General features: G+C 34.4%; 1 long non-coding RNA gene across 2 annotated transcripts; it reads right to left on the bottom strand.

The window, feature by feature from the left end:
• Window positions 1-254: 254 nt before the first annotated feature.
• Window positions 255-8,622, bottom strand: LOC105751122. Of its 2 annotated transcripts, none has more exons than XR_002770749.2 (6): window positions 8,569-8,622; window positions 7,250-7,299; window positions 6,741-6,807; window positions 6,217-6,370; window positions 5,496-5,565; window positions 255-3,716 (listed from the first exon to the last, which is right to left on the bottom strand). It is a non-coding gene; the product is annotated as an uncharacterized LOC105751122 (long non-coding RNA). The 2 variants fall into 2 exon arrangements; XR_001121397.3 differs by having other exon boundaries at window positions 6,217-6,347.
• Between the last annotated feature and the right edge of the window lie 7,165 nt (window positions 8,623-15,787).

Below are 15,787 nucleotides of genomic sequence, written 5' to 3'. Positions count from 1 at the left end.
TACTTTAAACAATGTTATTAGGGGTGGATGTGTGTGTAGAATTTATCCACGTTGTCTTTGACATAATATAATTTCTCAGCTCATTTCTTTATTATGCCTGTTTACTGTAATCTTATCTGAAATCATAATCACTATCTTTGTTTTTTTTTTTTGTTTGTTTTTTTATTTATTTTTTTTTAATTTAATAGCCTTTTATTTACAGGATTTATACATGGGTAACTCCACAGCATCAACAATCGCCAAACCTCTTGTTCCAATTTTTCACCACTATCTTTGTTTTTAATTCAGTTGAAGCAAAATAGATCTTGCTCAAGCCTTTCATTTCAACTATCTGTGAATCTTGGTATTTCAGGTTTTTTATTTTAAACATTGTTGGGTATTTTATTTTCTAATTTATTCTCTTCTTCATTTTATAGAAGGAGTTCATCTCACTCACATTCATGGCTATAAATGTTATATATTTCTTTTCTTCCTCCCGTCATGTACCTTTTTCTCTCCTTATTTCCATTTCCCTCTTTACATGTAAGAAGTGAGAGAAGGGTGGGAAATTGCCTGACACTAAGTGATGTGGCCCTCATATTTTGTGTCCTCTATATATTTTCCTTTGGCTGCATGTTCACCTCTTGGTGATTCATGGGGTCCTTAGGTTTTCCACAGATAGCCACAACTATGTACCTGCCCCTCATGTGTATTTTCCCATATCCATGTGCTTCCCCTAACTATAATTACTCCCTATATTATTCTGTGTCCATATCTGTCTTTTCTGCCATTGTGTCCTGGTATGTCTTTTGACTGTCTGATTTATGTATTCCCATATACATATTTGGTATCTCCCCATATATTGCCTGTCTTGTCCTCTAACTATCCACGGGGCCCTGAAGCTACCTACAAGTAGTACCTCCAGCTGTGTAACTTTCTCCTTCATGCTTTCCTAAGCGTAGATCTTCAATTTCTATATATTCCTCAGTCTATATGGGTTCCCCCCCCAAGTGTCTTTCCACCTACCTATGCTGTTGGTTTTGCTTTTTGTTTAAATCTTCCCAGCTGGTTGTTCCTCATTTATCAATGTCCCTATATGCTCCTCCTTCCTGTCCTAGTATCTCCATCCATGTACTCCTATTTCTCTAAGTTTCTCTTTCCTGTTCTTCTCCCCCTTTTTAGCTCCACTCCTTATTCTCCAGATTTTCCCCATCATGCCCCAGGGGCCTTTTTACCCTTGAAAATGCTTCTACTCCTGCTGCCTTCTCATCTCTACTTTGCTCCAATTGGTGAGCTCCTTCTAGAACCTCCATTTTAAAGAAGTGTCAAGGCTAGTCATATTTACTCTTACACTCCTCCCAGTCTTATTCTGGAGTCTCCATACTGTTCTCCCATTCTCCTAAACAGATACCTTCTCATTTTTCTTTTTACCTATATTTGCATTGCCTACTGTCTTTGTCCTATGTCTCCATGTCCTGTATGTATAAATTGACAAAATTACCTGTTCTCTTTTCCAATTGATCAGCTCTTGTTTCCCTGGCACCTAGCAGAGTTTGTCATACAGAATGAATTGAACAAAAGCTTATTGGTTAACTGATGGACATAGACTTAAAGTTCAAAAGATTTCAAGACATAGAAGCTCATGATGGAGATTTACACTTGGATACCTGGGAAACCTGAAGGCCTACAAGACTAGCACCCTTGAGACCTATGTGGGAAAGCCTGAAACACTAGAAACATAGAAACATCGAATCTAAGAATTCTAGAGGATTAAAAACTTCAAGACTTAGGCCTAAAGTCTTGAAGTCTTCTGAAATCCCAAAATTTATAGAAGCCTCATGACATTTAGACATGAGGCTCTGGAGACCTGGAGGCCAAAATGGATAGTCTACCTCAGATCTGTGGGGAAGGAAGGGATTTATGGCCAAAAAAGAACTAGGAGAACATTATGAAATGTAAAATGGATCATTTTGATTCTATTAAATTTTTAAAATGTTGTACAGATAAAACCAATGCAGCCAAGATTAGAAGGGAAGTGAGGCTTCAACTCAGAGTCTTAGAGTTCAAGAATACACAAGCCCCATGCTTCACTTTGGAGGCTTGAAAGTCTAGAATTCTTAGACATTTTCTCCACACTTCAGGACTATCTTTGAGAATTGGGGTAATTTTTCTGAATACCATCAACCTCTCAGAATTTTCATGCCATTGTTCACTCCTGGTTCTCTTCCCATCTATCGGAAAGGTTCCTTCTCCATTTCCTTTGCTGCATCTTCAAAAACGTCATACCACTAACTTAGTATCCCCCAAGCATCTCTTGTGGGTTTCTCATCTCTTTACCATCTATACTACTCACTTTTTGATTCCAGTCTCCAGTGGTTCAACTATTTTCACTATACAGATGATTCTCAGGTTTATTTAGCTGGCTATAATTTCCTTCTGGAACTCCAGTTTTCTTTGTCCTGTAAAGCATCTCAGACTTCACATGTTCAAAACAGACCTCATTCTTTTTCTCCTAAAAATCATCTCTTCTTACCAACTTTCCCATCACCATTTATGGTACTAATACCCTCTCGGTAATCCAGCCCCCTGACATCATTATCTTTCTTGGCTTTGTGCTTGAACAATGTTTTTTTTTAAGTCTTGTCCTATTTACTTTCCACAAAATCTAATTAATAATCTCTTCCTCACCAACTCAGCCATCATCTTTGTAAAGGCCCCAAAACCTTTTGACTAAATTATTGTAACAGCTTTCTAATTTATCTCACTGTCTCAAATGGTCCACTCACAGTTGCCAGAATGATTGCTATTCTCTCCTACCTCTCCAATCTTGATCCCTCGGTAGACCAGTTTAAGTCTACACTGTCCTCTTCTCTCTAGTACCTTGTGCCCTTCATTCTATTGCTGAATTTGCCCTGTCACCTTTGGATCACTCACACAATCCACTGTCTTTAGTCCCATTCATAAGCTTCTCAAAGACACTGGAGAAAATCATGAAACTACTCTGATTTGTGCACTAAAAATTGTTACATAATCTCAACCAGGCCCTCACTGTTGTAAAGCAATCCTTTTACACAATCTTAATGGATTTACTATCCCGCTCATCATGGTGACTTTTCCAAACCTTTTCATTTATCCTCAAGATCCTTTGCCCCTACCTCTTTGAAAAGATCAAAGCCATTCACATTCTCTTCTTTCCCATACTGTCTCATTGGGTGATCACAGCAAGTTCTATGCATTCGATTATCTTTATGCAAATTATCCTCTGATCTATTTTCCAATCCTAACTTCTCCCCTGACCTCCAATCTTGCATCATCAAATGCCTATTGAACATTTCAAATGGGGTTATCAAACAGATATATTCAAAACTCAAGTCATCTTGTTGCTCCCCCTTTCCCAAGATCCTCTTTATTGTCACAGACATCACCATCCTCCCAATACCTCAAGCTCACAACTTTGGTGTTACCCACAAGCCCCTGCCACCCCCATAGCCAATCTGTTGCCAGCCCTATCTTTTCTACCTCCAAAATATCTTTCAGATATGTCCCCTTCTCTCTGCCCAAACAGATGTTGCCCTGATGCAGCTCCTAACCACCTCACAACTTGGATTGTAGCTAGCCTTTCTTGATCATTCCCTGGTTTCAAGTCTTTTCCCACTCTTACATCCTCTATTCAGCTTCCAAAGTGATCTTCTTAAAGTGCATGTCTGACCAGGTCACACATCCAGGGATGACTTTACCTATAAGTACAATGGGATCATAGAAAGCACTTCTATCATGCTTATAAGGCCTGCAAAGGACATTACAAACATTTTCTCCTTTTATCCTTATAGTAACCCTGGGAGATAACTGCTGCTGCTATTACCTGAATTTTATAAATGACAAAACTGAGACAAAGCTGAAGTGATTTACTCAGGGGCTAACACAGCTAAATAACTGTCAGACATTGGGTTTTGAACTGGGGTCTTCTTGACTCTAGATCCCACATTTTATCCACTGTGCCATCTAAATGCATTAAGATTTACACAGCCTAAGTCTTTCTGACCTTTTCAGTCTTCTGTTATTGTACTGTCCCTTCTCCAATCCAGTGCTCTTGTTGCTGCCTCACACCCAGGGTGCTCCATTTCCTAACTGTAGCCACTTTTTTTTTTTTAATAAGATTCAAAAAATCTTGCAGAACATGTTTATTGGCCTCAACATATTTTTACATTTTTCCTGTTACTTTCTTTGAATAACAGCTTTTTATTTTCAAAACATATGCAAAGATAGCTTGCAAAACCTTGTATTCCCAAGTTTTTCCCTCTCTTCTCCCCATTCTTCTCCCTTACAGTGATCACTTTCACTGAAGGACCCAAGCACTTGGGATGTTCTTCCTCCTTACTTCTACTTCCTGTATGCCCTGGCTTCCTTCAAGATACAGATCACAATGGATGCCCATCAGTTGGGAAATGGCTGAATAAGTTATGGTATAGGAGTGTTGTGGAATATTATTGTTCTGTAAGAAATGACCAGCAGAATGATTTCAGAGAGGCCTGGAGGGACTGATAGGAACTGATGCTGAGTGAAATGAACAGAACCAGGAGCTCTTTGTACACGGCAACAATAAGATAACGTAGTGATTAGCTGTGATGGACTTGGCTCTTCTCAACAATGGGGTGATTCAGGCCAATTTTAATAGACTTGTGATGGACAGAGCCATCTGCACTCAGAGAGAGGGCTGTTGGAACTGAGTGTGAATCAAAGCATAGTATTTTCATCTTTTTTGTTGTTTTTTTTTGCTTATTTTCCCCCCTCATTTTTCTCTTGTTGATCTAATTTTTCCTGTGCAGGATGATAGATGTGGAAATATGTATAAAAGAATTGTGCACGTTTAGCCTATATTGAACTATTTGCTGTCTAGGGGACAGGGAGGGAGGGAGGGAAGGAGAAAAATTTGGAACACAAGGTTTTGCAAGGGTGAATGCTGAAAACTATCTTTGCATGTATTAGAAAAATAAAAGGCTATTTTAAAAAATTCAGATCATACCCCACCTCCTATGAGCGGCCTTTTTAAGTCTCCCTCCTCTCCCCTCAAACCTCTCTGGCTGCTTTCTCTCTGGCTGCTTTCTCTCTGGGAACATCTCCAATTGACACATTGTACATAATTGCTAGGTTCTCTCTCCCATAAGAATGTGAGCTTTTTGAAGTCAAGTCTATTTTTTGCCTTTCTATCCTCAAAGATTAATCCAATACCTGAAACACAGCAGTAGGTGCTCAATGGTTTTTTTCTCTTGTAGTTCCTTCCGCCACTTCAGTATTAGAGTTTTTATCATTAGTCTCCAGTTAGGAAAATTCCTAACAATCAGGCAGAAGTTGGTCTCCCTATCTAAATTTCTATTTCTAGGTACCTCCAATTAAAATACAGCCTCTTTGTGTTTGAAACAAAATTTAAGTTACTGGAAATATCTGGTTAGCAAAACAATATGTTACATGATAGTCTGTGGACTGTGTACTAGGAAGAGAAAGTTAAAAGGACAGACCTTTTCTTGGGGAGTCACATTGAGGTGGTTAAGCTGGTGGTGCCGGTCCTGTTCCTCTGATCCCGGATACCTGTGAACAAATAGCCATCATCACTATCACCACCTTCACCAAAGCTTACACTTCCCTTCTCTTTGCCTTTTCCTAGCTCAGCTCCAGTTCCCACTCTCTCTTCTGCACCCATTTGCTTTGGAGGCAGCATCTTTCTTTTATATAAATTCCTCTGCAGTTGAGTACCGAATACTTAATTCAATACTTGAGTATTGAATACTCAGTTAATAGTTAATAATAACTAAGTCAATAGTTAATAATAACTAAGCACTCAACTGCTTTGATTGATTCCAGATGACATTCAGGACCACCAGTTCACACTTCTAAGTGACTGATTCAATTAAGAATGTTTTTCTTACCCAACAAAGATGGGTGATTTTAAGTTTATCAGCAGAGCCCCAACTTAAAAGAAGGAAATCTTGAAAATCAGAAGAGAAAGAGGTAAGTTTAAAAAAAACCTAACAAAATTGATAAACATTCATCTCCAAAAACGGACCAGAAAATCAAATCAACAAAATAAAAAACGAACAAGATGAAATCACAACAAAACCAGAAGAAACAAAAGGAATCTGAAGAATGAAGTTAAGAGCCAACAAAACTGAGAATATAAAAGCATAAGAAATAGGAAACACCTATATGATATACAGATACAAATATTGCCTCTCTACCTACCTGACAATCCAGTGTTGCAGTCCTTCATCCAGAATGCTCCGTATCTTCCAACTGTGGCCATTTTCACTGGTGTTCCCAGGTGGCTGGAATGTTCTCCCTCCTTACTTCCACCTCCTGGATGTCCTGACTTCCTACAAGATTCAGATCCATCCACCTTTTATATATAGACAGAAATATCTAGATGATGATATAAATATGTGTATATACAATTATAATATATAGTCAAATAATAAACACATATATACACAATACATGCATACACAATTTTTTATTATAAAATACAAACTAACAGAACACTAAATATAGAGCATAAATGATTCAATCATAGGAAATGAAATAGAACCAGCTGTAGAGAAAAAAACAAATATAAAAACTTTTGATGGACTTGCAAGGACAATTTTATATATGTATAGAAGAACAATTAGTGCCAATACTCCACAAATTACTTTCAAAAATGAAATGTACACAACCAAGCTCTACTAAAGCAAAAACAAAAATTCACAGTATAGAGATAAATTTTTTACCTGATGATGGTAGGAATCAACAACAAACCAATATCAGTATTAAACTTCTATGCTCGAAATACAGTATCTAAATTCAAAAAGGAAAAATTAACTGAATGTCAAGGAGATATAAATAGCAGCACAATAACAGCAAGATACTTTACTGTGCCCCTCTTGGATTTGGACATGGAATTGAACAAACTGCTATTGAAATTGTAAATTTGAAATTGAAAAAACTAAGCCCATCTTCTAAAGGAAACTCAAAGTGTATACACAGTCTCAGCATGTGGAACTTTACAAAATTTGACCAGTATGATTAAAGCACAGAGATACTGAAAATAAATATTAAAAGGCAGAGATAGCAAATATAGTCTTTACAGACAACAACACAATAAAAATGTCAGCAGTTAAAGGTAATATAAACAAAAGACACAGACCCAATATTGCAATCCAAAATAACAAGTGGATAAAGAACAAATCATAGAGACGATAATTTTCTGGAAGACAATAATAATGATGAAGCAACATACCGAAATTTCTGGGATGTAACTAAAGCAGTACTCAAAGGAAAATCATATCCCTGAAAATAGAAAAAGATCAGATCAATAAACTTGATATGCCTTTAAAAAATTAGAAACTTGACCAAAACCAAGCTCAGAACAAATTTTTTAAAGGTGATATTAAAACTATAGGAGAAATAAATTGGAAACCAAAACAGCTACAGAAATGAGAAGACTAAAAGTTAATTCTTTGAAAATGTTAACAAATTGATAAACCTTTAGCCAATCTCATTAAAAAGAGGTCATAAAATAAAAATAACAAATGAACCAGGCAAAATCCCAACAAAATCAGAAGAAATTAAATGAATTCTCAGAAAGTATTATTCACAGTTATGTGCTAATAAAGCTAAGAACACAAAAGAAATAGAGAACTAACAGAAAATCTAACAGATATTAAATAATTCAATCTCAGAAGAGGAAATTACACTATTCCAAAATAACTATTAAAGAAAAAAATGGGGCTTAATGAATTCACAGGGGAATTCTATGATGCTTTTAACAGAGTGAATAAGTACTAGTCAGGCCTGAAGTCAAGAAAACTCATGTTCCTGAGTTCAAATCTGGCTTCAGACACTAAGTATGTGTGTGACCTTGGGCAATCACTTCACCCTGTTTGCCTCAGTTTCCTCATTTGTAAAAGTGAGCTGGAGAAGGAAATGGCAAACTACTTCATTATCTCTGCCAAGAAAACCCCGAATGGGTCACAGAGTAGGACATGACTAAAAATTTCTGAATAACAAGGAATGAAAGAGAAATTGTACTTTGAGAGTATAAAGTACAAGACAACAATCATCAAAACCATTTACTATTTGTTAAAGTGTAGAAGCAAAGATCAATGGAATGGACTAGACAGTCCAATTCATGGGCAAGAAGGCTTTCTGGAGGCTCTGTAAAGCAAGTGCCTTCCTTTTAAATTTATCTCTTTACCTGTCTTTTACAACTTCCAACTATTTCCTATTTATCCTTTGTATATCTTGCTTGCTTGTGTGTGTGTGTACATGTATGTGTGTGTGTGTGTGTGTGTGTGTGTGTGTATATATATATATATATATATATATATACACACATATATGTTTACATGCTGTCTCCTCCATTAGATTGTAAACCTCTTGAGACCAGGGACCATCTTTTTATTGCTTTATTTTTTCTGGTTATACATGTATATTAACTTTTTAAACACATTTTTCTTTATGAATCATGTTAGGAGAGAAAAATCAGGACAAAAAAGAAAAACCACGAGAGAGGAAAAAAACAGAAAAAAGAAAAGAATGTAACATGTGTTGATTTACATTCAATCTCTGTAGTTCTTTCTGGATGCAGATGGTATTTTCTATGCGAAGTTTACTGGGATTCCCTTGGATCACTGAACTGTTTTCATAGTTGATCATCACACAATCTCACTGTTACTGTGTACAATGTATTCCCGGTTCTGCTTGTTTTGCTCAGAAATCAGATGAGGGCTACAGGAAAGAGAAATAGTATTCATTCTGTCAATCAATACTTATTAAATTATCTATCAGGCACTGGGCTAAGTGCTGAGGATACAAAAGGAGGCAAAGGACAAAATTAAGAATGAAAGAAAAAAATCATTAGAAACCTGCATTTAAGCAGAACAAATTTCCTCATTGCTCATGTTTTTTTTTAAGTATATATAAATACTATATATATACAGGTACACAAACACACATTCTACACTCTGAGTCCTTTATCTTTGAGGAGTGGGGAACATGTTTCATCATTAATCCTTTGGAATTGTGGTTGATCATTACTCTGATCAGAGTTTTTCAAAGTTATTTGTTTTTATAATCTTGTTGTCATTGTGTAAATTGTTCTCCTGATTCTTCTCATTTTACTTTGCATTAGTTCATACAAGTTCATCTACGTCTTCCCCATGGCTCTCTGAAATTATCCTCTTTATAATTTCTTAAGGCACAATTCCAGCATATTTGTATACCATAACTTGTTCATCTATTCCCTGATTTATGGGAACCCCATCAGATTTTCATTCTTTGCTACCTCAAAAAGAGCTATAAATCTTTTTGCACATCCTTAAAGCTTGTTTTGTTTGACTAATATCTACCTAAATCTATCCCCCACTCCTACTTTTTGAATTCAGACTTTATGTTAGGGCCAGACTGCCTTTCTGGAAGAAAGAAAAAGCTGGGTCTGTTGCTATTTTCTTGGGGTATTGTATTATGTTACTTGAATTGGGGTATTGTATTATGTTACTTCACACTCTCAAGGACAGCTCAGGCAGGAGATTTGCAAGCTATCCAGGCTCCCAAAGTCATCTGATGGAGGGCAAAATCTGATCAGTACTCCTCTGGTTTGAGCTGTAAATTCCTAACCTAAGTTTGGGCCTGAGCAACAGTACATTTCTGTTAGCCTCATCCCTTATCAACTAGCTGGAAAAAGTTCTGCTGTTCAAAAGACGGGCTCTCAGATTTGGTCTGGAATTCCTATCCTATCCTGGTCATTCTTCTACAGACTTCCAAAATCTGCAGGTCTCTCCCAGGGAGTCCCCGTTACAGCTCACTAATGCTTGTTAACTGGCTGACTTTATCATCATTTTAAGCTCTTTAAGGAGGACCACAAGGACTGAAAATGTTAGGGTCCAAGTATGGCACTTCCACTGTCCTGAATAGATAGAACAGTTTTTTGAAATGGTTTGGGCAAATTTTTTCCATGTTTTTCTTGTTTATGATCTTTGTTCCATTTTTATCCTTAAGCAGCCTTAGAATAGTTTTGCCTAGTTGGATATCCAGTTTTTAATTCTCCAGCATTTAAAGGAAGAGATATGAGGAGACACTTCTACCCCATTCCTTGGCAGAGATGAGAGGGTCATGGGGTGATGCATTACACATATTTTCAGATTTTTAAAATGAATTGATCACTTTTGTTGACTTTATTTGTATTCTTACAAATATTATTTATCATATGAAGTAATTCTCTGAGACTGGTGAGAAGGAGGGATTCGGAGGAAAATTTTTTGTCAAGTAAAGTGATCAAAAGATATTAATAAAAATTTATTTCAAAAAATAAAGTACTAGTATGTTTAGTGTGCTTTGATATGGAGTGTCCCCATTCTATTTGCTGATCTACTTTATTTTCAAATTTCAAACCACAATGATGATTGCTACTTCTTATATACTTTGAGGTCTAATATTATTTAGGTCTCCTTCCTTCCCATCTCTTTTCATTATTTTCCATGAGGCACTTGACTTTTTTTTTTATTTCAAATTAATTTTATTTTTTCCCCCTACCTTATTAAAGTAATTCTTCATTATTTTGACTGGAATGGCACTAAGTCAGCAATTTAAGTAATATTTTTTATTGTATTGGCTTGGCCTACTCAGCAATTACTATTTCATCACTTATTTAGACCTGTCTTTATTGTATAGAGTGTTGCATATTTGTATTCATACAGTTCCTGAATGAATATAGATAGGCAAACTTCCAAGTATTTTATATATTTCCATCTTTTGCTGCTGAATTTTGTTGTTAATATGCAGAAACGCACATGATTTATATGGGTTTTTGCTAATGATGTTTTATTTTAATTTTATTTTTATTTTGTTTGCTAAGGCAATTGGAGTTAAGTAACTTGCCTAGGGTCACGCAGCTAGGAAGTGTTAAGTGTCTGAGGCCAAATTTGAACTCAAGTCCTCCTGACTTCAGGGCTAGTGCTCTATCCACTCTGCCACCTAGCTGCCCCTTTATTTTAATTTTTAATAGATTCTCCAAGTTTTTCTAAATAAACCATTACAACATCTGCAAACAAAAAGACAATCTCATTTCTTCTTTGCCTATTCTTATTCCCCTTACTTTTTTATTTTATTGCTATACCTAATATTTATGGTACTATGTCAAATAATAGTGGTGATCACAGAAATCTTTGCTTCCCTACTGATCTCAGTAGAAAGGCTCCTTGATCTTCACATATTAAGTTTTTTTTTTTAATTTTTAGAAATACTATTAAACATATTAGGGAAAGGTTCATTTTCCTCATTTTCTAGTGCATTAAAAAATAAAAATAAATGTAATTCATAGATTTTTATGCATCTACTGAAATAATCATGATTTTTATCATTATTAGTGTCATTTATTATGTTTATAGTTGACTGAACCACCCCTGCATTCCTGATATAAATCTGATCTGGATATAATGTATAATCTTTTTGATATGTTGCCATTAGCCTCTTCACAAATATTTCATTTTTCTATCAACATGCATTGGTTTTATTTTCCCCATTCTGATTCTGCCTGATTTAGAAACCAAGATGAATTTCTTATCATAGAAAGGATTTTGTAGGATACCATCTTCATGTATTTTTGTTAATATACTAGAATTCATTTTTCTTTTAATATTTGATAGAATCCGTGTAAAATCTAATCAGTTCTTTTTTTCCCTTTGATTTCTTTTTATGTGTTCTATTAATTTAGATGGTGTCAATTTTTATAAATATTTATCCATTCACTTATCAGTTTTATTGGCAAATTGTTGGGCAAAATAACTTCTAATAATTTCCTTTCTTCATTTCTTATGAATCTTTCTCTTCATTTTTGATACTGGTAATCTAGTTTTCCTCTTAAAAATTAATTAACTGTTAATCTACTCTATTTTTCTCAAAATAAAAACCCAACTCCTAGTTTTAATTCTTAATTCAATGCTGTTTTTTCTTTTATTTTTTCAATCTTGTCTTTAATTTTTAGAACTTCTCTTTTGTGTTTAATTGGCTGTTTTTTCTGGTTTTTTTTTTAAAGGACTACGCATTTTTTACTTTTTAAATTTTATTTTCAAATGAAAAATCCATCTTTTTTCTCTCCCCCCCCATTGAAAAAGCTAGAAAAACCTATTATGAACATGCATAATCAAGCAAAATAAATAACCACCAGAGATGTGAGCAAAAAAAAAAAAAAAAAAGTCTCACTCTGACTTCATCACCTTTCTATTGCGAGTGGCAAGCATGATTTATCACGAGGCCTCTGGAATTGGCCGGTCATTAATAATGTTGATCAGAGTTTCTGAGTCTTTCAAGGTTGTTTGTATTTATAATATTACTGTTATTGTACAAATTGCTCTCCTAATTTGCTCAATTTATCTTTTTATAAGTCTTCTCAGGTTTCTCTGAAACTGTCCCCATTATCATTTCTTACAGCACCATAGTATTACATCACATTCATATATCATAACTTGTTTAGCCATTGCCCAACTGAGGGGCATGCCTTCAATTTCCACTTCTTTGTCACCACAAAAAAATAGCTGCTAAAAATATTTTTGTACATATGGATCTTTTTTCCTATTTTTTGGATCAATTTGTGATGCAGACCCAGCAGTGATACTTCTGGGTCAAAGCATAATTTAATAGCTTCGAGGGCAGCTCTAGCAGCAGTGCATTAATATATCTATCTTCCTTCTCAAAGCCTCTCTAACATTTGTCACTTACTAATTTTTTTGGTCAACTTTGACAATCTGGTGAGTGTGAGGTGGTACCTCACAGTTGTTTTAACTTTCATTTCACTAAATAGCGACTCGGGGCATTTTTTATGGCTGTTAATGGCTTTACTTTCTTCCTCTGAAAATTGCCTGCTCATACACTTTAACCATTTATTAATTGGGGATTTATTCTGATTCTTATATATCTGAATACATTCAGGGAAATTTGTTTCAAAGACTTCCCCCCTCCACCATTTATCTGTTTCTTTTATAACTTTTATATCTGGTTTGCAAAAACTTTTACATTTTATGTAATCAAAACTGACCAGTTTATTTTCTGTGATCTTTTCTATCCCTATTTTACCATTTTTTCTTTGCTCCTCTAACTTGGCACCCTTTCTTTAAGTTTAAGTCATGAACCTATGTGGAGCTTATTTTGATGTAAGATGTTGCTATATACTTAGTTTTTGCTAGATTTTCCAGTTTTTCCAACAGGCTTTGTCAAATGGTGATTTTTCTTTTTGATCTCAATGGTTAGACTTTGGGTTTATCAAACATCAGGGCACTGCACTCATTTGCTTCTGTATATTGTCTAATTAATCTGTACCAATGATCAACCTATTTCTTAACCAGTACCAAATTATTTTGATGATTAAAGCTATGTATTATGGTTTGAAATACAGGACTGCTATATTCCCATGCTTACCACTTTTTTCAATAATTCTCTTGAGATTCATTTTGTGTCCTACAAAGGGATTTTTTTCTCCCTCCAGAAAATAATCTTTTAGTATTTTGATTGAAATGGCATCAAATAAGTAAATTAATTTAAGTAGTATTGTCATTTTATTACATTGACTCAGCCTGTTCATAATCAATGTTTCTCCAATCATTTAGACCTGCTTTTATTTATGAAAGAATGTTCTGCAATTGTGTTTAGTTCTTATATGTTCCTTGGCAGACAAGCTCCAAAATATTTTATTCTTTCTGTAGTTATTTTGAATGGAATTTCTCTATCTCTTCCTACCAAATTTTGTTAGAAACACATAAAAATACTAATGACTTACGTGGATTTTATATCCTGTAACTTTACTAAGGTGTTAACTGTTTCAATTAATTTTAGTTGATTTTAGAATCAACCAAGTTTACCAAGTAAACTGTCACATCATTTTCAAAAATACTTTGGGGGCAGCTAGGTGGTACAGTGGATAGAGTCACAATCTTGCAGCCAAGAGGACCCGAGTTTAAATATACCCTCACATACTAGTTGTGGGACTTTGGGCAAGCCACTTAATTGACTGCCCTCAAAAAAGCGCAATAATTTTGTTTGCTCTTTGCCTGTGCTTATTCCCACTTCGTCATTCTACTGCTACACTGAATAGTAATGATAACGGACCTCCTAGCTTCATCACTGATTTTTTTGAAAAGGCCTCTAGTTTATCTCTATTAAAGATTATGCTAACTCTTGGTTTTAGAGAGATACTTGTCCTATCAAGGAAATTTCCATTTATTACCATACTTCCTAGTATTTTCTTTTAAATTGGAATGGGTTTTATATTTTGTCAAACATTTTTTCTGCATCTATTGATATAATAATTTTTGTTGTTCTTATAATTGATAGAGTTAATTAGGCTTATAGTTTCCCAGACCTCTATTCTTGATACAAATCCACCCTAATCAAAGTATATAATCTTTCTACAGTAATGTGTTACTATAGTCTCCTGGCTAACTTTTTTTTTTTTACGTAAACATTCATTAGGGATATTAGTCCAGTTTTCTTTGTTTTGATTCTCCCTAGTTTTGGTATCAAGACCGTATTTGTATTTTGTTAGGACACCTTATTTTTCCTACCTTTTCAGTTTATGTAATGTTGGAATTAATTGTTCTTTAAACGTTTGAGAACTTGCTTGTAAATCCATCTGCTCGTTTTGGTTTTTTTTTGAGAGTTAATATATGGATTGTTTTATTTCTTTTTCAAAGATTGGCTTATTTAAATCCTCTATTTCTCATTCTATTAATATGGACATTGTACATTCTAAAAATATTCATCCATTTCATTTGGATTGTCAATTTTATTGGTATATAATATTTACTTTTATTTCTTCTTTGTTATAAACTCACCTTTTTCATTTTTGATGCTGGTAATTTGGCTTTAAAATAAAGTAAGCTAATGGTTTATCTATCTTATTACTCCCCCCCAAATGAACTTCAAGGTTTTTTAATAGGATATATATATAGAGAGAGATCGATAGATAGACAGATAGACAGATAGTATGTGTTTTGATTTTTGCTAATCTTTTTATTGATTTTTCCATTTTGATTTTTAATTGGGATTTTAAAATTTGTTAGTTTTCTAGTGGATTTTTAATTTTTTTATTTTATTTGCATGCCCAAAATGTTGACCTTTCTTTCTCCTTTACTAATGTTTTGGATATGAATTTTCTTGTTACAGGCAGCTATAGTTACATCTTAAAAAATCTCAATATGTTGTCATCTTTAATAAAACTGTTTCTATGACTTGCTCTCTGCCCATTCTATGGGAATAAGTTATTTAGTCTCTAATTAAATTTCAATCATTTAATGAGAGGTCCTTTACTGTATATACTTTTAACTGAGTTGTGGTTTTTAAGAATGCATTTAATATTTCTGCATGTATAAAACTTTTATAGCCTAATACAGAATCCATTTTTGTGAAGGTATTATGCAGAGCTGATTAAGAGGTATCCACATTTTCATTTAAATAATTTCTCAAATTCTAGTCACATCTATTTAGTTTATTGTTTCTCCCTGTAACTCATTTAACTTATTTATGTAGTTAGATGCCATAATATTTGGCATATTTATATTTAGTCTTGATATTAATTCAGTGTGTGGTACTTTTTAGCAAAATGTGATTTTCCTGCTTCTCTTTTAAGATTATTTTGCTTGGTGCTTTGTCAGAGATCATGATTGCAACTCCTGCTTTTTTTTACACCAGTGGAAGTATAATAGATTTTGCTTCAACTACTTTATTGTAATTCTGTGTGCATCTTTCTGTTTCAAGTGTTTCTTGTAAATAACATTGTTTGAATTCT

The sequence above is a fragment of the Sarcophilus harrisii genome, chromosome X (genome assembly GCF_902635505.1).
Source record: "Sarcophilus harrisii chromosome X, mSarHar1.11, whole genome shotgun sequence".
NCBI classification, from domain to species: Eukaryota; Metazoa; Chordata; class Mammalia; order Dasyuromorphia; family Dasyuridae; genus Sarcophilus; species Sarcophilus harrisii.
The sequence above is the reverse complement of the archived record's forward strand: the minus strand, read 5'-3'. Positions and strand labels throughout refer to the sequence as shown.